At 50.9% G+C, this 25,515-nt stretch overlaps 1 protein-coding gene across 4 annotated transcripts in view; it reads right to left on the bottom strand.

Moving 5' to 3' along the window:
* Positions 1-25,515, bottom strand: part of ATP8B (ATPase phospholipid transporting 8B) — a 114,961-nt gene that overhangs the window by 82,013 nt on the left and 7,433 nt on the right. Inside the window, exon 1 of one of the 4 annotated variants that reach the window (XM_077660320.1) lies at positions 9,076-9,138. The exons of 2 other annotated variants lie outside the window; for them this stretch is intronic. The gene's annotated coding sequence lies outside the window, so the exon portion shown is untranslated. Of the gene's footprint in view, positions 1-8,683; positions 8,959-9,075; positions 9,139-25,515 lie in introns of those variants that run through there. One more of the 4 variants, XM_077660318.1, reaches the window with a different exon arrangement.

Raw genomic sequence — 25,515 nt, 5'->3', positions numbered from 1 at the left:
CTTCCTGAAAAAGAAATCACATCGGAAGCACTTTAGTCACGGTAGGTTGGGTCCAAAGCAACAGCCTTCATACACGATCTCTACCAATGAGCTCGCCACTTTATGACCCGCTCGTATTTGGAACCATCGAAGGACTCCGGAAAAACACTCGGTTTGGCCTCGTTACAACTCTGAGATGGTGAGAGATAAGACAGTTGATACGCTCCTCTCCCAGAGATTCACCCTCTCGTCCGCTGCGCCGCGGTGTCGTCGTTAACCCACAAATCGTCGCGCTGCACACCAAAGGAGAGACGAGGAACGTGCGCATTATCAGACACAACCCAGAGGGTGTTGCGTTATCGCACGCCGGCGGCCGTCTCCGATTGTGCGTCACGCACGCACACATAAAAACACCGCTTGCGCCCACGCAGCAAACAGTGTCCCCATCGCCGAGCCGATTTTCGAGTGCTAGGGGTGATCCTCTACGGCGAGAGAGAGACAGAAGAAAGAAACACCGAACCGCAGCACCAATAAAAGCGACGAACCGGGACAAGCACAGCGTGTACAAAGTGGCACAAAATAGCACTCGCCGGCCAACCGACCTGCACACACACACAGGCCCACTTTAAGCGGCCGAGACTGTCGCGCAAGGGCTTTTTTCGGTGGCCTGACCCGAATGAAAGATTAAACCCCCGGGATCGCCTTCCACACCACCTCTTTCCTCCACTGTGCGTATACGTGTGTGTGCGTGCTCCGCTTAGTTCGGCCAAACGCGCGTGCGGTCATTAGTCCCGCCGCGGAAACCCCGAGCGCTTAACGCAGCGGAAGGACGCGGCGCCACTCAGCATCTCTCTGCCTCTCCGGACCCCCCTTTCCCACAGTAGCAGTAAGCGGCGTAGTAGTAGTAGTGAGTAGTACGTGCCGCTGCCCCACAGAATCGTGAACGGGGGCATGAACCGCCACCGAAGTCCCCAGAGAGCGAGAGAGAAGCTCTCTCGTCGAATGAAAACGGCTTCGTCGTCACCTCTGCAGCAGCACAGTGCACAGCCCGCAACAACACGTTCGCGACGGCGTCCGCGCTTGCAAGCGCTTTGCGGAGATCAAGGCAGTGTCGCTTTGTGTGTGCGTGGGGGGGGGGGCAGTCCAAGCGTGCGTGAGTGCGTGCTACGGGAAGAGAACAATTACTATGCAGGTCCGCTCGTCCGAACGGGGGAGCACACACCGAAGCCGGCCTCGCGCCAGCTATTTCGGGTGCTGTGTTGATGCGTAGGCGCAAGCGAGTGCGCGCCAGTGCGAGACGGAGCGGCCGCTTCTCCCTCTTGCCATTCTCTTCTAGCTGTCTTTTTTTTTTTTTGGTCGGCGCAAGTAGCGTAGAGCGGCGGTGAATGAAACGTGTGACTCCACCGGCGCCGTTGTGAAGAGGGCACTCGGCGATCCATTAGCTAGACTATTGGCGCGGTAAACAGAACCGCGGCACATCTGCCTGCCTCTTGCACCATGGATGAACGCTGCGCCGGAAGGATTACGGTCGCGCGGTGTCGAAAAGCCGCTAAAGTTACGCGTACAGCGCCGACAGAAAAAAAAAAATTAAAACAAAAGGAGACAGTAAAGAAGAGCAAGAGCGACTCGAAACAAGACCCTGCAAACCATCAAATTTAACAGCGCGTTTCTGTATAGCTATGCGATGCCGCACGACGTGCTCTGCACGAAAATTTTCCCTTTACCTTTTATCCCTTCCTTTCCCTCAGCCTACCCCACCTTTTGACTTCTCCCTTTCTACATGTTTTACTGAAGCCAGAGCGGGTCTACCAGCGCGCCTTATTCCGACTCTTTCCGCACGCTTCAGCTCCTTCGAGAAAGCCACGCGCTTCTTAGCACAACACCACAGCTGAAAGGCAAAGTACCCCTTTCCCCAGAAAGCCGCGCAGAGAAGCCTACCGCCGCAGACCGCCTGCGCTTTGTGATCACCAAGGGACAGAGTTAACCTATAAATAACCATTAGGGGAAGGACGAGGGGGGGGGGGGGGGGCGAAGGGGTCGGCGCAATGAAAGCAAAAAGGAGCTAGGTCTCTAGTAAGCATGCACACCGGCCAGAAGTCACGCGAGACGTCCTGCAGCCCCGCTTACAGCGGCGACGACGCCAGAGCGAACGTCAATGCAGATAGGTCCGTGACACGCTCTCTATCGCGTGTGGCCTTCTGGTACGTCGCCAACCTACAGACCGCACGAGGCACACACACGCCGGCCATCGCATCGCGCCGAGATACTTCCGGCGGCGAACGCGTCTCCGGCCCGGAAGCGCGCACGACCCTGGCTTCTTCCCCCCTTCCTCCACGAGTCCCTGAGGCGGACGGACATATCGTCATAGCGTCGGGAGACCCGTGCCGGTACAGTGTACGAAGACAGCCGCCGGCAGTGGGTGCGGCAGGATCTGGAGACGAAGGCACGTGGCCCGCGGGTCGGCCTCTAGTTTCGCGCGCCTAGTGGCACACTAGACGACGCCCAGCGTCAGTGATGTCCGCTATCGCCTTCTGTCTCTTTATGCCGCCGCTGGAATCGGTTCCGAGGAACGCTGCCTTCCGCCCAGATTAAGGTGCTCTCGGGCAATCACACGGCTTCCTCTAGACTAGCACGGTATGGGAGATAAACACTCGCGCATGAGTTTTCTTTGTTGTTGTAGCCGTTCTACACAATCAACGTCAAAATTACCATCATCGTCATCGCAATTAGACTTTTCAAGTGTCAAAGCCACGTTCTGGGCTTCCAGGCAAGCCCCGCGAAGAGCACTTGGGATTAATTTCAACCTCGATGAAATCTTTGCCGAGCGACAAAATACTCTAGCACGAGAACGTTTTTAAGCTACGGCAATTACTGTTACGATTAGGGGAAAAGTTCATCGGCAACGCGACGACTCAGCCGAAACGGCCCGCGCGCTGAACGAACTCGATGAATCGGAAGCAGCACTTCGCGATTCCTGCAGACCTAACTTCAGCACGAGGCCAGTGATTTTATATGGCTTGACAACAGTCAGACCGCAACCGTCCCCGTCTCGGAATTCCAGACTTAAACAACATGGCAGCCGGAGCTGGAAACACCGTCGTTCTTTCCACGAGAAAAATATTAAAGCGAAGAAGATAAATATCCGCCTAAGCGATGTATATGCACCGAGTCGGCGGGCGCTTTCTCAAAAGCAAATAAAACTAATGCGAAATACGAAAAAAAAAGAGGACTGCGTCGTTTTCTGGCGCTATAGTGACTGCTATAAGGGGTGAACGGCCCGCAAAGCTCTGTCGTAACTCGTTATACACCACCGCCCCTAATAGGTCTGAGCGCAGAAGCGTATACGTGGCAGCGGATGAACCGAGGCGGTCGCGTTCGCCGGGGCACGGCGGGATTTCCCATTCAAAACCAACCACCCTGAATCTTCGCATGCGCATACCGAACGGAGAAAGAAATAACATACCCGAGTTACGCAACACGCGGCTCCCCCTGAGAGGAAGAGTTGATTTTTTCTAACATCTCGAACGAGATCTCCTCTCGACTATATTCGGTATCGCAACAGTTGACTCAGAATCGCGCATACACCGCGCGCGGATGGACGAGAACTTGTGACTTGCAAGCGTTTAAAAAAAAAGAGAGACTAAAACCGGTGAATAACGGCGCATAAAAATGAGCTAAAAATTTCAGGGGCGATCAGTTGGATTGATGCGGAGGGAAATGCGACAGCATTTTTCTTTCGCTCGCCTGTCTATCCCGATTCTGATTCCACTGCATTTCACTCACCAATCTATTCCAATTCTTATACCATCGCTTATTTTATTCATTTTTGCTGAGTAATTCTCAGTCTATAACCTCTCCCTCCCCTCCCCTACGAGGGAAGAGGGCGATTTCTCTCTCTCTAACTGCCACCTGGAGTGGAGTCTTCACACAGACGCCGCCCTTAAAAAAATGCTCTGTAGACAGTCTATAGACTATTACCTTCCTATAGATATTTCTTTTTGTCTATTCATAGTGTATAAGCAGTCTACAGACAAAATTTTACCAAAAGTGTATGACCATAAGCTATAGATTGCCTATAGACTGTCTATAGGATTTGTATTGCCTATAGAATTTGTAGAGAGGCTACAGATTTTATAGACAGAACTCTACGAACAGTCTATAGACTGTCTAAAGAAATCTTTGTAAGGGCGGACAGCTTTCGCCTTCATGGCCCTCGTAATACTGCCGCATCAAAATGTATATGCTACATACATAAACAGAGCCAGCTCCACAGTGTCGCCACTTTTCAGGCGGTTTTACTTCGTTCATCGTCGCACGAAGGACGCGTCGACATTCACACGAGCCGAGCGCTGTTGATTTTGTTAGCGCCAGTTCCCGTAGGCTTCCCCCCGAGAAAGGCAACCTACCCCGACATCGACCACAGAACAAGGCTGCCCTAGCTATACGTCGCCAGGACGCTTTCACCTGCAGCTAAGAGGGAAATCGCACAGGGAAAGCACATGCACGGCGTTCGCGCACCGACAGCTGCCGAGTGGGGGTCCGCTCGTTACGTGAGGATTACCTTCGCGCTGTGGAAACCATGCGGAGGAGGCCGCACGAGTAACCGAAGGGCTTTTGACACTTACCGGCTCTTTCTGCGCTCGTCTTGAGACGTCATGCGGCTTTCTTCGGGCTCGGTTTATTTTTTAACTATCAATACGCTTGGAGAATTCGATGACCCGTGGTAACAAGGTACACCTTTTTAAAGGACACCAAACTGAATTTATATTGTGGCTGTAAGCTGTACGAGCCATAAGAACAACACACCATTCGACCCTTCGAGCCTGTTCCAAGTGCATTTATAAGACGCTGGAACGGAGGAAAGACCCCAGGCGACGCTGTCGGCGCTCGCGCGAACTGCTCGAGTGACGTAATAACGCGACGCAGTGTCCTCTTCGCCACGCTGGCTATGCGACGACTCATCCAGCCGACGTGAACAGATCGAGCCAAGCAAGACGATCGAATTCTGTCACAAGAATAAGCCCAACCATTCCACTGACCATTAGGCTGCTCACAGTGACGTCACGAATGACACCACCAGCGCGCTGAAAGCGCGGTAAATGCAAGCGGATTTATGGAGGCACGTTTGTTACGCTTTTATTTATAAAAAAAAAAGCAATGCGTCACAATGCGCGATAAGAGCAGCCAACGTGCCCCTACAGAGGTTCTCAACTCCACTTCCTCGTAGCAAATCGACGGAGTCCTTACTGTCCCTCTAAGGCACAAAACGAATAGGCATGAAGCACGTCCTCTAGCTCTCGAGTCCGCCGCTCGTTTCTTTGTAACATTTTGCAGTTTCCTTTCAGGACTCTCTCAAAAGGACTTCAGAAATAGTTTGCGATTCACACTCAGTTCAACGTGTTGCTCGGCTGAGGCTCCAAGAATGACGACAGACACACTTACAGGGTCGATAACAAGAAAGAAAAATAAGGAAAGAAAGAAGGAAAAAGGAAGAAAGATATCGAGACCGTAAGCAACCAATATATGAACAAAGAGACAACAGCTTCCCCTTGTTCATCACATCGTGTCTAGACTCTTATACTGTGACGTGACGTCGATGCGTACACAAACCGAGCCGTTCTCTGTACCACGGAAGCGACACAAAATAAAGCGATGCGTCCGGCTGCGCTGTCACCGCGTTTTCTTTCTCCTCCACTTTCCTTTCTTGGCCCCTCAACCGAAAACAACGCCATATTCGATTGCCTCGAGTAAGCGCAGTGTCCGAGTTAGCCAAACCACGTTAACTGAAAACGCCAGCGCGGCCGCCCACGACCCAACACAGAAAAGCGTGTGCATGATGCGCAGCAACACGAAACAAACCGAGTCGTTCCGGTTTCCATCCATGCCCATGAAAACCAGCCATGCCCAACACCTCTTCAATCGACTCCATTCTTCAGTGTTTGACTTGTTTACCCTTCCTTCTCTACAAGCACGAAGCAGTACGGCGCTGGTGAACACGATCGTCAACGGCTCAGAACAAAGGGCGGCCGAATGCGGCCGCGGAGCAGCTGTATACGTTTTATGGGGGCGAGGAAGTTCCGCCCGCCAATCTGGTGCTGGCGAATATTCCGCCCGCCCAGCCATTCCCTCGGACCCACGAGCGCACATTCGCACTGCCCGCGACGCTAACACATCAACCAGTGCACGGGGGAACAGGGAATGGGGGCGTGGATCGCAGCCGAGTTGCCCCGCGTGTGTGTACCGAGTATATAACACAACACATGTGTTTCGCACATGCCATCGCAACGAATAGCGATCGTATACAGACGGCGATATTTTCTTTTTGCCCGTTTCTGTTTCTTCTTTCAGGGAGAACGACCCGCAGCTTCGAGCCAGCGACGCGTTTTACCCGAAGGCTCGTTGGCGAAACATTGGGAGCGCGTAAATGCCCCGCGTAATGGCAGTATATGCCTATGCCCCTGCCCCGGAACCGTGTGTATACAAAGCGGTGTCACGCGAGTATCTAAGCGGCTCCCCCCGCCTTCTCTGCTGTGCCATACCGGGCGTGGTCGCACAGCGTATACGACCGCCACACGTTCACATATCGAACGGCTCGCAGCGTTTTTGGCGCGGATTATCAACGTTTGCGCACACCGGTAGGGAAGCGTTGTTCTGTACTGCCGAGAAAACGCTCCTTCGTGGCAAGCGCGCGAACACGAAGTGCAGCGTCATGCACCGAACCATTTTCAAGCAGGGATGCCAGCGCGAAGCTTTACGCCAATTGACAGAGTCGACACCCAAGCGTCGAACGGCCACAGCGCACGCGGAGGAACAAACGAAATGAGATGGAATTAAGAAGGATGAGCGCAGCCAGACGAAACCTTAACTCACACCGCACCCGCATTACTGCTCGCATTTTAAAAGCCACATTTACTGCAGGCGCGAGTAACATTCCGCGAATTCGACCAATCGTTGTTCTCGCTGCTTTCGCCTTCGTCAGCTCAAAGGGTGCGGCCACTTGACAATCTTCGCCACCTTTCGAGACAGTGCCCCGTTCTCGTGGCCCAATCCGATAGGCAGCGCTGCCTTATCACTGCTCTTCAGCCCTGTCGTACCTGTATATAGTGAAGCCGCGTGTCACCCGCACTGAAAGCAATCTTCCCGGTGCAGTTGGGAACTCAAGAAATGCTTTCACACAGTCGTCTGTTAGCGGACATTTGTTTATTTACCTTTTTTTTTCTCCTGCAGCTCGTAGGCACATTATGCACGCACCGCGCTCGAGGCATGTGGGAGCGGCGACGCATTGGAACCGGGGTGCTGCAGCAGGCACGCGTGTCCACCTCGACCGTAAATACTCGCCGCGAACCGCTTCGAACAGAGAGAGGGGGGGCATGAAAGGCAGCAGCCGTAGCAGCCCTTAGCGCAGTACGCAGACGCCGGCGTTATGGCAAAGGCTACGAGCATCTGGCGCGACAAGCGTCCACGCCGCAGAAGGAAAGGTGAGCCGGCGCAGAGAAAGGGCGGCGGGGAAGGGAATGCCCGACGATGAGTGCGTTGCGCCGCAAACCTAGACTCAAACCTGGGCCACAGGTACGGGCAGTGCGTAATAGTGAAAGCAACTGTTCTGTATGCCAGAGACACTTCATCTCATTCTGCAAGATAAACGATTGATTGATTGTCGTCGAGCAAAACTATGTTTGGTCGCGAATGTTTTGTTTTCCCGCCGATCATCAAACAGTTCAAGCGTGTCTCCGGGAGCCTTTTTTTTTTTCCGTTCCATATCCAAATGCTTGCCCAAGGAGGCGGGCGAAATGCACTTATAAGTCGGAGTAGGGAGGTCCTAGTCGTCTAACCATTAAAGACAAATGTGGTTGTCAAAAATGCAGAAGGCGTCTACAGCGAAAGTACAATGCTATTTTCAGGTAAAGGGCGTACGCGGAACTATATTACACTACGCAGGCATCGGCCGAGACCCACATGCGCAACGCCTGCCCGTTGGCTCATTTTCCGATCGACTGCTCGACAGTGTTTTCTGACCGCAGCCACGAATCTGCACGTCTGCGTTTGTTCCTGTTATGGTACATCACCGGCCCTTTTGATGCAGTTCTGCTGCTCTCCGATGCCTTCGCGTATGTCAGCACAAACGGCGCTTGCGGCAAGCCCTCACGAAAAACATGCCACCGCGAGGACGGAATGTCGCTTCAAAGGCCTCACCCTCTGGCCTGATCCCCGACGAAGGCCGAACGTCATCGAGGTCTCGATCTCGAAGTTTCCAGAGCAGACCAATGTTCTCTGCGAACTCCACCCAAGCTTGCCCGCGCGCTCACACACAGGTACGCTCGCGCTGACAACAAAAATAACGAAACAAACGCCAGGGAGAGAGGGAAGAGGGGATAGATTCTAGCCATAAAATTGCACACGTCACCGTTACAGCGTTTAACGACCTGTAAACGAGAACAGTTAACGAAAGATTCGCAGAGTTGTAGGAGTGCCGGCCTCGACCGAACAATAAGCATTACTAGGAAAAATCGGGCGACGCGGCAATCGTCAGAATGAATTCGAAGTGTACATTTAAAAAATAAAAGAAAAACTCATTTATTTTTTTTTCACCGTTCTCCCAAGCGTATAGAACTGGCAGAAATATCCGTCAGTATCAATCAACAAGGAACCGTTTTGCACCTGCGCGTCGTAAAAGCAGTGCAAGCTCGCACATGCATATACGCACCGCGCTCACACGGCGAACGGCTGAACCGAGGGGCAGTTCCCGCTGCTGAGGAGCCAATGTATCCTCCGAACACACCACACACGCGGACAACTGAGCGAGAAGGGCCGGCAAGAAGTGAATGCTATCAGCGAACCTCGCCAACGAGGCCCGCCACTAAGTCCACCACCATCGATGAGGACACTCCGAATAGGTGGAAAGAAGCGTGCAACGGGCGAAACAATAAGCCCACCGCTATGCTATCAGCTTCGGCCGATCCCGAGGAAACATTGCTGACGATACGGTTATCGCTATAAACACTAAACTTTCCAGGAGCAGTTATTGGTGCGCAGGTAAAAATTAATAATAACCCAGGAGTTCTAATTCATCAGTACACATATGAGTTACGGGCTTACCGCGCTGGGGACTAACGCTTGCTATCGCCCAGAATCCCCTTGTGCATGACATCAGCGAGGCAGTGGGCGTACATTGGACGGCGCATATCCTACATGCAGCGCTGAGTGGTCTGTCGTTCAGTTCGCCGAGATACCGCGTCTCCCGTTGACCCCCGTGCCTGTCGTATCCTTCTACATCGCGTTACGTCCATGTATTATCGTCGCACCTTCCCCAGTTAAAGAAAAAAAAAACGTTTTCGAAATGAGTTCGTATCAACCAGCCTGCATGCCTTATCGCGCCAAAAAAAAAAAAAAAAACTCGTTCCACTGCAGGCAGAAGCGAGAATATTCGTCTCCGTGACGTCAGTAATTCACTTCTATCCATTTTTATCGCTCGGTCGTTTTTATCAGGCACTGTGTTCAACAAGCAAGAGCGAATATCGGCAGGAGGCAAGATCTATGGGGAACCTGCGCTGCCAAGGTGGCACTGCAATTGTTCCATTCGGTGACTCAAAACTGCTTTTGTCAGCCGCTTGGGCCGCTGCAAGCGCGAGAACACATTCTGCGCGATTAGATACCCGCGTTTGGCTGACAGCATTCATTGCCTAGCTTCTATCGGCGTAGCCCAGATAGCTGACGCACGGCATGTACGCCTTCGACAGAGCGCGGAGGGTCACGCCAATAAGCGCCTGAAGGTGGCGCGGAAAAGTACTAATAGATAGTACTACCCAAAACTGCTTGCTCCTCTCGCTAGGCAGTGTGTTATGCATGGCGCTGCAATCGGCACCGCAAACTTCAGCGCAAGTTCCCCATGTAGACGGGTTAATTGCATTGAAGTCACAGCGGCAGCCGTGTTTAAGAGCACGAGCGCGGCGAAAAGCTGCACGCTTAGCTTAACCCGTTTATTAGCATGATTTCCGTAGTCCATTCACAGCGCTTATTAGCAACCTGCTCCGACGTACAACGCGGATGCTAAGCGTAGACCATCGTGGCGCACGAATGTATGGATGGATTTCATATGGCGTCACTTTGAACCGGGATCGGGCTGGCGGCTGCAGCCACATTTTCACAGCAAACTGATGCGCAGGATTAGTTACGATGTTCGTGCAGCATGATACATAACAGAAATCCTTACCCAACATTTGTGCTATCCTGACTCATCATTGCGCCTTTTTTACCTCGGTATTTTTTGCTTCTCACGCTTGACTTGTGCGTATTGCTTTCCATTTCTGCCGCCATTTGGGTACACATTCCGACTGGTCATCAGTCAATAGATACTTCAGTCGAGTCAGCGCTGTGTTGTGTCCCTGCCTGTTCCTTTCTTCTGTGTTCCGTTCAACGCGCTGCAGTTACGGAATACCGTCACCAACTCGCCGGACAACTTACTTGTCGCACGTATTTTACCAATGTGCACGAAAGCAACACACAAGGCAGCAGCAGCACATCCAAGGGTTGGCCACTCTTCAGGAGCCCTGAAGATTTTGTGGATGCACACACTCTTAATCATGGCTGCCCATGGGATGAGAAAACCACTTTTGCAAAAACAAAAACTGCAGCATCGGAGAAAACTGTACTCTGCGTGTCTGGATGCACTGGCAACAAAGTGAGTCAAATACATAGTCGTATATAAAAACAGCAATTATGAACACACCAATAGTTTCCTACCAGCTACGCAATCAAACTTTATGTACGCAATATCGACTAACATCGATCTGTGACGTAAGCACGATGCGGTGGCGCTGTTCTCGCCAAGTGGGGGAGCAACAGCTTGGGGCGGGGGATACGGTCTATACGCATGCGGGTGGAGAAAAGCTTTAACACTAATTTTCTGATCTCACAGTGCACCTACGAGGTCATCGCTTTGTTAACAAGATCCGAGTACATACAGCAGAATGTGAAAGTGCGCAACGTCATTTCAAAGGCGGTGAAATTTTAAAACACCCCAATATGTGTGTGAGAGGTTCCCACCAGGTGGGGGAACCGGACGAGAGCGTGGCCCATAGAAACATATGTAAAGAAATTTTTACAATTTTTTTTTTCATTTCACAGCACACCTATGGAGGCGGCCTTTCGTTAACAGCTGGCGAGTGCTTCTAAGTAGAGCATATGAAGAAGTGCGCAACGTCACTTCGAACCTGACATGTTTTTAAAACGCCAGGCAAATGTGCACAGTGATGCCGTACATACCTCCCATGTTTAGACGCTCAATCGGCTTGGTGTTAATCCAAATCGGACAGGCTCCTCGGGTAGCCCGACATGATGCCGCGTGTCCCACATTTGCTCGTAAATACGGTGGTTCAAACCAGGCAGCCTATAGACAGCTCCTCCGCATGCAAGGCTGTGCCCAAATGGCGTGATAAGCGAACCGCGCACCGTAGCACCGCCCCGTCGATACCCCGGCCGCCTCCGGCAGGGTGCCTCGATGAGCGCGCGGCACTGGCCCATCCAGGCACCCTACAGCCATTAGGGTACGCGAGAGCCCCATATTGCTCGTAAACACGGTGTTGCGAGTCTACGATGGATGGATGGTAGGAGCGTCCCCTTTGAAACGGGATGATGACATTTGCCACCATGCTCAGCTTTTTTTTTTTTCCGGTGCACAGCGCGATGCATGGCGTCATGTGCAGCGCCATCTGTGCGCAAAAGAAGAAAACTTCCCACCACTACACCCTCTCCGATCGCGCAGGGGAGTGGCAGTAGCAACCGTACCCGCGTCCCCCTGTCGAGTAATATAACTACGTATATATACACCTACCATAACAGAAAACTCGGCGATGTCTCAAATTCGGTATGACATCACCTTCCGACCAATAAGAATGGAGCACGGTGTGTCCACGCACCACTTGAAGCGCAATGATCCACCTGGCACACAATTCGAATTATGATAATGATGATGTTTTTGCGATTACGGCGACGATACAGATGACCCTGCGAGCAGGCGTTTTTGCTCGGAGGCAAGGGACGGGTGCAATGGAGGGTGGTACAGCTGTCGTCCGTGTGGGCCACGCCCACTTGAGTGACACGATAGCGGAGGGGTGACGTCATCGAGTCCTGACTATACGTGCATACCGCAAATAACGGGGAATCAGCTACTACACCGGACACTGCAGGAAATCTCCCCGACAATGCTATCGCCTTAAAAGCAATGCACGGCAACCTCCGCTTGTCACGCACCCGTATCGCGTTGCACACGTCCCGCAAGCTTCATGACGGCATCGAAGAGAAAGAAAAAGAAGAGTGGTGAGTGCATACGTCGCGCCGTTATTCGTCAAAACCGCTGTTTAATATATATATATATATATATATATATATATATATATATATATATATATATATATATATATATATATATATATATATATATATATATATATATATATATATATATATACGGGTATCGAACCATTGGCGGCCGTCGCGCCGAGTGGGTACACTAGAAAATGAACGCGGCGCATCGACCGCCATTAAGTGCAGGCATCGGGTTAAGGGTACGCCGGCACCGGGGCATATCGCCCAAAGCCCCGCGCGCATTTGTTGTGGCGACTGTCGTCACGCCAAAGGCGCAGTCACCAAACGCGGCCTTCAAAGACGTATACAATACGTCTTGACAATGAGAGCGGCTGCCAAAGAAAGAGTCTTCAGGTGCACAGTCGGACGTTACAAAAGCGCCGACCGCGTTTCAACACCGCGCGTCTTTGTGGAGCCAGACGACGGCTTTAGTGACAGGATCGCCGTTCTCAGCACCGGGTGCACACGACAGCATTCATTCACAGCCTGCTATCGCTTATAATTGGGGGACATACGAAACTCTTCCCTATTATTCCTTGTAATCAAGCAAGTGATAGATCGACTGACTGACTTATTGATTTCTATGTGCTAAAGCAACGCAGCACTATGAGGAACGCCTGGAATAGCTCGTCCAATTATACCTGTGGACATTAATTAGCCAAATGCTTCTGATTAGGTCCCAGTTAGTTTGCTCCAACTGATCCCACAGCGGTGGCTCAGTAGTTATGCCGCTCGGCTGATGACCCGAAAGATGCGGGTTCGATCCCGACCGCTGCAGTCGAATTTCGATGGAGGCGAAATTCTAGAGACCCGTGTACTGTGCGATGTCAGTGCACGTTAAAGAACCCTAGTTGGTCGAAATTCCTGGGGCTCTTCACTACGCCTGGGTCGTTTTGGACGTAATAAATAAATAAATAAATAAATAAACTATTCAATCAATAAATGATCTGAATTAAATACAATAACCCATTCTGTATGTAGTACACGGTCTCAGCAACCCTATTTTGATTCGTTCCAAATGCGTAAAATGCCCGTGTATTCTATTGGTTTAGGCGGCGATTAAGAGTGGCCGAAGTCCATTCGAAGCCCTCTACTGGCATCTGCGCATGCCTAAAAGACTGAAATTCATGTTTGTTTTTAAAAACCTTTTATACTTTCCTTTTCATGTGGCCTGTACACCATTTGCCATTGCTCTTTTTTATCGTTTTTACATATTCACCATGCGTCTTATATCGCTTTTATGGCCCTATACACCATGTGACGTTTACCGCCTCTGATTATCACCGGTACTGTTCGCCTATATATTGCGTGTTTCCCTGAATAAAAAAATCAGTTGTCAGTAAGCGCTTGCCCGTGTCACTTCTTACGTCTTGTCTCTGTTGGCGCTTCAATTCTTAGTAACATGCACCAACTAGCCCAGCAAAAAGTTCTACCTGACGCAGTGCCTCATCGTCCGCTGCGTTGCTCCAGCTTCAGTAAAAACCTATAAACCAATTTAACCGCACGCATCCACGAAGCGGCACAGCAAGCGCGTAGGAGAAGGCATGTGCGGCGTGCGTGGAAACCGAAGCGTAACCAGGAGACCGAAGCGTAAAATTAAGAAGAAAACGAAGGAGGAAACAAGTCAGTCGACAACAGTGCTTGGCTGTACGCGTTTTGCATCGTGCCCCGATCTCGCATCGATTTCATATTCGCCGGCGGCCTTCAGCTATCGGGCACACGGTGGGAAGGAGCAGACTTTCCGCCGCTCTCGTTCCGATATAAACACGCCAGGCATTTCCGGCCCTTCAACGTGCCTGCGGACGCCGCCCAAATGCCAAGCGCAAAACTTTGCCCTTTAAGTACACAAAACCTCAACGAACGAGGTTATACGGAAGAGCGGAAAAAATGCTAAATAGCGCCAGCTTTTTTTTGCCGCCAAGAATGACAGGAGAGACCGAGGCGAAAGCCGAGGCGGGGAGGGGGCGTTGCAAATGGAGCTGTCACACAGAGCGCCGAAAGGTCGCGACGAGCGGCAAAACACTGCGGTTGCTGTAGTGATTTGGTGCGAGGGGCGCGGGGAATATATGCGCGGGAAAAAAATGTATACTTGAATAAGAACAACTCTCGGGGCGGCGCGATTTCCCGCGCGCGTGTCACAGCATGATCTCGAAAACCGGCATTCGACGACACACACATCGTCCCTGGGATGCAGCTTTCGACCCGCTACAATGGACAACTTAAAGGGGAACTAAGGACAAATTTAAGTTAACCTTTGTTCGAGGACTGCCACTTTATAATTACGAACAGGGCTGGCTTCACTGAAAACGGACCTTCTATGATTTAGTGTGTTGTGTTGTGTCGTGCTGTGTTTTATGGCACACAGGCAACTAAGGCCACCACGCGCCAAGCACAAGGTATAGGAAAAGTTCTTTGCGGAATGTTATAGAAATGTGAAAAATCATCCGTCGTGCTGAGGGCCTCAAACTTTAGTACTATACCTAGTGAACACATAGAAAAATTTTAGAAATGGCTACTGGTAAAAGCTTTAAAGATGGTTTGGTAACCTCAGTAGCTATACATGACTGGACAAGGATCTCGAAGCTCCCAATGACCCAAATAAAGACATCAGCCTTCTTCTCAAGGGTCAGAACCTTCTATGATTTAGGCCCAATAAGTTGCTGTTCATTTCACGGCCACTAAAGACATTTCACCAATCAATAAAAAGAGCGAAAAAAATAACTGCAGGTGCAGTCACCACCGGCTGTTTCCGCAAGTACGCTGCGGTGAGGTCAGGCGAGATTTGTCGTTGAAGAGAAAAGAAGACGAGGGGAATTATGCACCCCGAATATACGTTCACGAAAACCTTGAAACGCTGCCGTTAGCGCAGTTTTATCGCGCAATTAAGGGACATGAAAGCAAAAACCAAACGCGGTAAATTAAAAGAGATAAACTTGCTACGCTCGACGTCATGAGTTTCAATCGGAGAGGGCGAAAAGAAACAAAAAAAGTTTCTCCGCAGTGAAAGCGCCTTCTGCAGCCGAACAGACGTTAGCACAGTCAATAAAGGCGTAGCTATAAAGTTTTGCTGATAAGTGACAGCGCCCTTTTATGCTCACAGGTGGGCACGGAAATTATTTCGCGCGTCAAGTGCTTTACCGCGGTCGTACGCAATCGTAATTCGCGAAACTCAACGACAGGACTCGCGATGCAGCGCTAATTTGTATAGCTTAATATGTTCTCGCGACCGAGTGCAATATCCGATGAAGACTCCTGTAGAAAAGTGAGCTGGTTTCCTCGTGAAGCTAAATCTTTGCATTTCTTACGAAATCGGCAACTTCAGCTAACGCACGTTTCTTCCCGCATTCCGACACACTCTCAGCCATTTTCCTGATGAGCGACCAGGTTTCACAGCACCAAACGACTATAACGATAAAAAACAATAACGCCCTTCCCACATTCACCCATTTTGTTCGCATCGCATTTCTCACTGGGCGCTTGCATTCCAGCGCTGCATCCAAGCACTGCGGCAAAGCAACGCTTCGCGAGACATCAAGGTCACCGAGGGACGCCGTGCTGGCGGTCAATAATCTCGAACACAGCGACGAGTCGACAACAAAAACGCTTACAGAGGATTAATGGTGTGCTTCCAGACACGCGTATGAATGACGGGCAGTGGGCAGCCGCGTTTAAAACAACAAAGCGCAAGCACATTGCTCTGCTGCGCCCGTTACGCCCATCATCCATGGCACCTGGCGTCCGCAGGAAGCAACAAGTGCAATCGTGCCACGCATGCAGCGAAAAGTAGTTATTATTGAGCGCGACAGACATCGCCTACACGCTCCTAGAGACCTGCTCCGCATCTCAAACTGGCTCGAATAGCACTCACTACATCAGTTATGTTCCATGCTGCAGTAATTGAAAATTGCCATAAGTGAATCCAAAAATCCCAATCTGTGGCCCTTTTCCATAGCAACTGTTTAGGAAAGCAAGCATATCAGAAAAGAAAGAAAAACGAGAAGAAAATTTCGGTTCTTATCATTTACTGAGTACTGGGATTCCCTCTTTGCCAAAATATACTTCCAAAATCCCCTGAAAAAAAGGAAAAAATTCTCCTCTTTGGAAGAACGCTGCGCTAAATGCCGCCTCGGTACACCAGCAGACAGAGAATTATAAGGGGCATGCAAGGCAGCCGTTGTAGCAGCTGCTGGAGCAATAAATACATTGAAGGGGTGCTGCAGGCAGCAACAGTTTCCGTACTTTAAAGGGCAACTGCACCACTTCCCGAGATTTCCGCGATATTCAAGGATTCAAATATACATTGGCTACACGTAAAATGTACCAAGTTTTTTTGTGATAGCCTTTAAGATGACGACGTAATCGACGATTATTTTTTCAGGCTTCTCCTCACAGCACTACGGGAGTGCGGAGAAGCACGGTATGACTTCACGGGTGGTAATATTTCGAATGCCCACTGCTGTCAACCACACCCTGCTATACGTTGTTGGATACTGCTAAACAACGCAAAACGAACTTTGCCATAGCAATTTTTTTCCTTCAGAGCAAGCGTTTATGCGTTGCAAATGCACTGGTACGTAGATTACGTCATTATGCGCCCCCCCCCCCCCCCCCCCCCCCCACTTGCCGCTGTGCGCTACGGAGAAGCTTGAAGGTCATTGCCATTTCAATCAGCGATTACGTCGCCATTTAAAATACAAGCCCAAAAGGACTTCGCATGCTTTACCTGCGAGTTTCATACATTCGACCCCTTTAAGCTCGCCGAATTGTAAAACCTCTGCAGTTGCCTTTGACCATAATCTTAGTGAAGAGAGTGCGAAGCAGAGAAAACGAAAGGAAACAAACAGGAGGCCGATTGTAGGAAACGATTGAGACTGGACCAATATTATTTCTCGCACAGTCTTTTGTCTGTTTGCTCGTTTTCCTAGCACTCACATCGATGACTCGAGAGGCACTAGCGGCTGAATAAAAAGAAAAGGGGGAAAGACTACCTTCTTTCTACGTCTATACGGTGAAAGCGAGCATCCAGCAACACGTAACCACGACAAGCGTATAGATACGAGGCAGAACTGTCCGTCCAGTCACTGGCTGCAGCCAACACTCGGGCAAAGGCTGCACGCCAGCGATCAGGGGGACAGAGAAGAATCGTAACGTTCCATCTGCAGAGGGGAGAGCTGGGCCTCCATTGACAAGCTTCCGAGCGGCACTACATTTCTTTCCCCAGTAACTCCGGCGGCCACCCCATCGCGGCACGCCTCGCTCGCTCGGACAAAGCGGACTCCGGCGTTGTACAGACCTGAGCGCACAGACCACCGCTCGGCCCCGGTTGGCCTGACACGCCGTTCTTTCACAGCCGCCGCGCGTGCTCTATTTCTCCTCCTCCCCTCGCTTCGTACAGCGCGCTCGGCTATGCACCTCCCTCTTCGATCGGGTCAGGCCGGAGAAGAAGAGAACATCAACGGCCAGCGCGGAGCCAGCGTTCTCAGCAATGCTCCCCTTCCTTCCTTCCCTACATTTCCATCCTTTTATTTCCCGCCGCCCTTGGCTCCTTCTTCGATCTCTTCCACGAAAAGAGTGACGTGTCCCTAACTCCCCGCGCAATTCCCTCTCCTTCCCTGCGCTTCCCCGCCCCGCCGTTGTAGTCGCTGTCATTCCGTCTTTCCCAACTCCTTCCCACCGACCTCCCCTCCTCCTTCTCCACTCGCCCGGCGGCCCTCCTGTAGCACCGCGGCTGCTGTCATCCCGTCCACTGTCGCCCCCCCCCCCGCTCTTTCCATTTGTTTCCCCTTTTTCCCCCAATGCAGCACCGCGTCCGAAGGACGACGAAGATTAAGACGACGACGTATGCGGCCCCGGCTGTCGTGTCTGCTGGCGCGCCGTCGACCGCCTCCCAGCGCCTGTATGCACGGGCGGCGGCACGCACACGCGCAATCAAGACCGGGCCACTCCTCCCTCACATGTTTCCTTCTTTTTCGAACACGCGGGGAGCGCATATTGAAAAGTTTGGAAAGAGCTGAACGAACAGAATGAAGCAACAAAACGACAGTTGGTGGCTCAGGAGGAGAGACGGCCTCGGGGCGACCGCTTGACAACTTGTCCGGACAGACAAAGTATAATCACGCACGCTGGCAAGAAGCAGCGAAGAACGGGAAACGACGACCGAGAGAAGGGAAAAAAAAAGAGAGAAAAACTGTAGGCCACGTAACACAAGCAATTAAGGTCAAGTGCACGCATGCAGCCAGACCGGGACGACGTCGTGGGAGCGCGCGCGAATCAGCCCGCGAAGGTGTTGCGTCCCTCTCCAACTGCGCGTTCCTCCTCCTTTGCAAGGCCACGCGCGTCTTCTCGACCCGGGTTTCCAGACGTCCGAGCTAAACGACAGCGCAGATTAGGCAAACACCAGGGCCGGGCAGTGATTCTGCAAAACTATGAAAGTGCCCGACACGTTGAAAGAGCTTGCGTTGCGGCGGTTGCATGCAATAACTAACTACTGCTACTTATTAACGCGATGCATTAGAGGACCCGTAGGCCCGAAATGCATCGCCGATCATAAAATTCGCCCACTGTCCGGAGGGAAGTGACATCACCAGACCGACGCATTCCCTTCTGGCAAAGGCGTCAACAGCTGCCGATGATATCGCATTACCAACTCTTAATGGAATTAGGTGTCAGTGTGAATTTTTTTCCATCGGCTTATATTGTTTCCAATGGATGTCCTTCCCTTCCAGTCCTGAGCTGTGTCCACAACTGGCAATTTCTTCTCGAGAAAATCTGTCTTCATCAGTTGTGAACACTGCGTCTGGCCTTTGACCGTCCCTGACACCATTATCCCGACACATTCTTCTCCCTTCATCACCACATGACCAAAATTGACTGCTGTAGCTTCGCTCCTTAGATTGTGACCTTAGCCACGCCCATTATACAAGGCAACGCTGAGAAGAACCTGCTTCTCCTCCGACCTAAAGCCCCTCCATGGCGTTTTCTGCCGAAGCGCCAGCGACAAAAGAGGGGCTTTACTCCGACCCATTGCGCCCCGGATGAGTAAGAAACACGGGTTCCGGGTATACGACCAGAAAACTACACTATAAAACACCGCGGCATCGCGTGTAGCAACCTCAGTCCAAAGACAGAATGCGAGGAGGAGGCCCCGCACAACGCCCAGGTTGTGGCGCAAGGCATCGACACACGGCTGCTAGCACGGCTAGGCACTTTATGTTAACTGCTTCGTGCAACGGACACGCACTGCGCGAGGTGCGGCGAAACTTTGGCGGGGGTTTACGAAAAGGAGCTGACTCTCGCTTGCGACTCTGGGCAACACGAATACAGACGCTACGAGACAGAGATCAAAGAGCAGCTCGGGGGACGAATGATGCGTGGCAACTTTGGACACGGGTCGAAGTACGCAGAGCATCACGCGACGCTTCTCGCGACTTGGCCACACAGGACAGTCATGTTATTACCACATACACCTTCCGATGACTGGACGACCTCGTCCCGCAAACTTGTTTCTCGCTTCGTTTTAGGAACACGACGGGAAAGGAGGCGAGAGAAGCGATTGTTCCGGGCCTTCCATCCTGTGCCATACCAATTTACAGCCTCGCCGCGCGACTGCCACGGAAGAACGGCGTCCCGCTTTACATCACGCGGCTCCACTCGCGCGCCGTTTCTTTTGTCCGCGACACCTTCTTGCATCTCTCTCAACGCGAGAAGCTTCTCCGTCGGACAGGGAAAAAAGAAAACGCCCCGGAGGAAAACAAAACAGCAGCGCAGGATAATGAACGACCACTATGCGGAGAGAGAGAGGGTCAAAGGACGGTGCATACAGGCGCGGGCCGACGTGCGCGAAGAAACGCCGACCGAGACCTAGCCCGGCCGGCAGTTGAGCAACGCGACATATATCGCCGAGGATTGCGAGAGAGCGTCTCCGTACTTTACACTCCCTGTTTGGTCGTCGGCCCAGTGCACCAAGCAGAAAAGCCTTCTCTCGGGTCGGGGAAAAAAAACATTAGCGCGACATAAAAACGCTCACTAGTGAGATAGACAGGACAACGAGAGAATGAAGCACCAACTAGCCCCGGCAAAAAGTTGTACAAATCACCGCGAGTACGCCACACACGACGTGCACACGCGCTGCCAGTTTCTGCACCCTGACGTCAGCGTTTTGTTGAGCTATATTCGAAGAGCACAGCCTGATGTGGGGTGCAGGCTGCTGGTAACTTGCATTACTCATAGAAAAAAAGAAACAGAAAAGAAACTATAATTTTTTTTCATCTCTTTTACCAAAGGTGGGGCGATTACAAACAGAACTCGCGCACAACATGTACACAAAAGGCGCCCGTAAAATACAAACAAAAGAACATCGTACTCGGCAAAGCAGTAAAACAGTTGGTTTGGATATAGCGCGAAGCTGAGCGACGCTATTGTTGGCAGGTTATTGCTCTGCGCCGTGTTATCGGGAGCTGCTTCGGCGGGAGCGTATTGTGGGGATTGTTGATGAAACTCTATTGTGGGGAATCGTGTTCCGCTAACAGTCGCTGGGTCGATAACTGGATTATATAACCCACTGTTACCTCCACCCGCCTCTTTCAGTGCCGTACAGGACAGGGAAATGTCATTTATGCGCGTTGGCGACGCGCTCGCGAAACGCGGTGAATGGAAACAATTGCCGGCAGCCGTGGGAACTAAGCAACGCCATTCAGCTATTCGCGCTACCCGGTTCACGGCACACCACTGGGAAAGTGGAATTTATACACCAGCTCGAGGGAGCAAAAGTCTGTCAAACAACTGTTCCCAGTTAGGGGAGTATACGAACGGTTCCACACTCTTCCGAACCATGAGTGAATACAGCAGCAAACTGTGCCGCAGCAGACGGAGTAAAAACGCGCCTGGACAAAGGCTTGTTCACTCTAGCTCCACCTCGCAGAGCCGTGGTTGCAACGGGTTGCTCTTGAAATGCAGCGGCTGTTACTGATGCTGTATAGTTGTGCCGCAGTTGCACATGCACACTGTCGCTGATGACGTAGCTGTGCTGTTCATTCCAAAGCGTCGCCGCTACTGCTGAAGATGCAGTTTTCATCATGTACGCTTAATCCGAAAAACGAGCAAAGAAAGAAGAAAAAAACACCGGAGGCGATAGCGGCCTAGCGGTATACACCCAACACTCCGCGCAGCCAACCAACACAACGGGCTGAGATGCAGCACACGACGGCGATCTCCAGAATAGATTGGCGGAAAGATACCCCCGTTGGAAGTACGTGTCATACGCATGCATACTATAGCGATCTGCCGGAAAAAAATCGCGAGGCTGACAACGGCTACGGCCAACGGCATACAAGTATATAAGAAGCTTGTATACAATACGCGCACACTATTCGGCCCGCTAAATAATGCAGGGAGGGACCACGAGCGCAGGTCCGCAGAAGTCGCGACCCCTCCCCCGTCTTTGCGTCACACGACGGACCACGGCGCGTGGCACATGATCAACGCGACGCCGACACGACGGTGACAGCTACGACGTGCTCTTCCCTGCGGCGAAACTCATTTTCCTTAAAATCACCGCCCTCCGACGCACTGCTCCATTCGACCTCTCAAGGGTTCTTTAATAACACTGAAATTCAGACGCTGGGCCAACCGATCTTTATTATTGCATCACGTCGTAATTCCGAGAGACGGCTTCTCCGTCGGGTTCGCGCGTGCATACGCAACCCTCAACGTCACACGAAGACATATACACTCTCAACGGGGGATAGGTGGCGGCAGCACGCTCTCATGCGCATGGTGATTGCGACTGCACGGCCACTCCTTTGCCGGCCGACAGCTGATGAATCTACGTGGCTGCATGGCGCTGCGCTACGTGCGCGGGACGAAAGCTGGAATACGGCTCAAGAGTCACTACTCCGACAAGCACAGACAAGAACCTTGCACTACCGCTGCTCAGACACCATACACACGGTTCCCCAGACACGTAAATTTTGCCATCAACTACCCTCCTGCTACCACATTTTATGAGACTGTCCAGAAACAACAATGTTCACTGCCAATAATAATAATTGGTTTTTGGGCGGGAAAGGAAATGGCGCAGTATCTGTCTCATATATCGTTGGACACCTGAACCGCGCCGTAAGGGAAGGGATAAAGGAGGGAGTGAAAGAAGAAAGGAAGAGAGGTGCCGTAGTGGAGGGCTCCGGAATAATTTCGACCACCTGGGGATCTTTAACGTGCACTGACATCGCACAGCACACGGGCGCCTTAGAAAATCATGGAATAGGAAATCCGTCTTCGGACCGCATGACTGTCTCTAACCACAACGGCAGCTAATTCTAGTCGAACGTGCAAAATAAGCGTTGCAGCTACACCATGACTAAGGACTGCGGGAGAAAAAAGCCATGGATGCAGAGGTCTAAGACCAATTATCTAATAAAGTTATATTCTTACTCTGAAAGAAAGTTTTGTGGACATTCCTCTTTATTAATGCGACAGCCTTAGAATTCAAGTTGGGAGCAAAATCCGCCGTCCGATGACACGAAGTTCGCTGACTGGTCGAGAGAGATCACGTGACCTTCTGACGTCTTCACAAACTTATCATCAGAGAGTGAGTAACCTAGCTTATAGACAGCAACCTAGATGCCATTAGAGTTCACATCAGGGGCAACCCGGGACCGTCTGGTGTCACGAAATTCGCTTGTTGGTCGAAGGAAGTATGAAGTGTGAGTTCAACAATGTAAAAAAATAGAAATAAAAAAGCAGGAAAAAATGTGATATATGCAAACGTTAGCGCCGTCATAACGCAGCTGACACCTGCCACTGCAGCTTGCAGTAGAACACGGCGGTGGTCGAGGGACCGACAACTGCAACTACACACACACACACACACACACACACACACACACACACACACACACACACACACACACACACACACACACACACACACACACACACACACACACACACACACACACACACACACACACACACACACACACACACACACACACACACACACACACACACGCGCGCACGCACGCACGCACGCACGCACACACACACACACACACACACACACACACACACACACACACACACACACACACACACACACACACACACACACACACACACTCTCTCTCTCTCTCTCTCTCTCGCGACGTCACGAAGATGCGGTGGCGCTGATGTCAGCAGCGACTTTCGCATGGTAGGCAAAACAGCTACGGCCAGCCTGTGCCTACCGAAGCTGCTGCAGCTACCGGCGGCAGCATATCATGCCTGCACACTGCAGAAGCAGCATGTATTGATCAGCTGCGTCACTGTTCGATCCACGTAGTAGCATAAAAGGAAATTTAAATTAGCCTCGATAGGCTTCTCGCGATAAATACAGCATTAGTAAACTGGCCAACGGGGAATGGGCCGCGGTACTAAAGCGCGAAGTTTGGGAGTCGATCGGCACTGCCACTCAATGTACTTAATAGCATGTAAGTTACAGCGTTCATTCACCTGAACATCAGCATAGTACGTTTATAACTGCACAAGGAAAAAAAGCATGTATGTAGCTGCGCACGCATTTATCACCTTGAGCCGGTGTGCACGGGGCCCCCGCCGGCAGGTTCACTCGCCCCCAAGGAATGCGTTCTTTTGTTAATAGCACAGCATGCTTTAATCGCACGTTTTATGGCATTTGATATTTACTAGAAAGTGTTTCTTAATATGACAGAAGTAATTATTTGATTCGAGTAGAAAGAAGTCTGGTAAGTTCATGCGCGGTCACGTTGGCGTGCTTAGAATAGCGTACCTTAAGTGTGCTAAAAGCCACATGCTTTTTCATTGGATCATGCATGTGTCATGTTTCATGATGCAGTCCATGACCGCGAAGCTTGTTTGGAAAGGAGCAGCCGCAGGCGTGCTACTAACAGACGTGTCGAGATTGAGAGGGGGCGCGGCAATGAAAAGTATTTTCGTTACTTATGCACGCGATATGAAACTAAATTTGGTGCAAATATGAAATTGCTACGCTAGTTTTAGTAATGCCTTTTATTTTTAGCTATACGTGGTGCAGTTCTTGGGTAATTATAATTAACACACTCGTCAAGTCACCTCATGGTCTTAAATAATTGAGTACAAAGTGCACGCAAATTTGTTTACGCCAGCATGTTCACAAAGCCCTGTTCTGTATATGACGCTATTACTTCTTTTTTTAGATGATCATGTACTTAAGCATGCATAGCTACGTGAAAACGTTTTACAAAAATAACGAACATAATACTGCATGTGTAGGAAAAAAAAATCGAGAGATAAATTACACTCCTCAACGTCTCTGGAATCGTTTGCAACAAATAGAATCATTCTATTTTCATGCGTTACGAAATTACAAAGGTGTGAGTGATGCCAACCGCAGAAAATGTGAAAGGTCAGAAAACGAACCTTATAATTAACGTTTATTTTCTCGTTTTTGGCCTCTTCGCTTGCGCTTTGGTCAAAGAAATGCGGCCCTGAACTGAAAGAAAGCCTCAAAGGAATTACCTCACAATTTTCGACGACACCAAATCACGAAAGCGTACTTTATAAATTTCTACTGAATATTTTGCTATAATTTTTCGTCACGAAACAGAACACCCCAGGGCTAAGAAAAAAAATAATTCCAGAAATCAAAAATTTTCACCAAATCGACCAGTTTAACAAGGGGAGAAGTCGGCCTGGCTGGTGCGTGATCCTGCGGATAAAAACAGCGCTTAAGCGGGACAGCCAGAGGAGAATAAGTACACGACGCTGTCCCCACTTTTCGCACAGCACGACACCTACGTATGTCAGCAGACGGTGAGCGCACGCCTGCCCCGCCGAAAGATCGCCAGCACATCCTCTCACAGCTGTCCCGAAGCAAAATCATTCTGGCTAGAGCAGAGTGTCAAAAACTTCCTATTTTATTCAATGCCTAGCGTAGAAATCAACGGCAGAAACGCTTTCTGTTTACTACTAACCATATATAGAGCACAGAGTGGCGAACTATTTCTCTGAATACGCCGCACGTGGCCAACGCGAGCTCGTGTACTTCAAAAAATTACTAAGCTGTAAACATCAACCATTGCTGTGATTCGCAGAAACTGAAAACGCGCCTACAAGCCTTGAAAACCCGCTCTCAACACCTCTCCGCGACGACACTCCCTGGCCTTTTGCCTACCACGA

This window comes from Amblyomma americanum, chromosome 3, assembly GCF_052857255.1.
Source record: "Amblyomma americanum isolate KBUSLIRL-KWMA chromosome 3, ASM5285725v1, whole genome shotgun sequence".
Classification (NCBI taxonomy): Eukaryota; Metazoa; Arthropoda; class Arachnida; order Ixodida; family Ixodidae; genus Amblyomma; species Amblyomma americanum.
The sequence above is the reverse complement of the archived record's forward strand: the minus strand, read 5'-3'. Positions and strand labels throughout refer to the sequence as shown.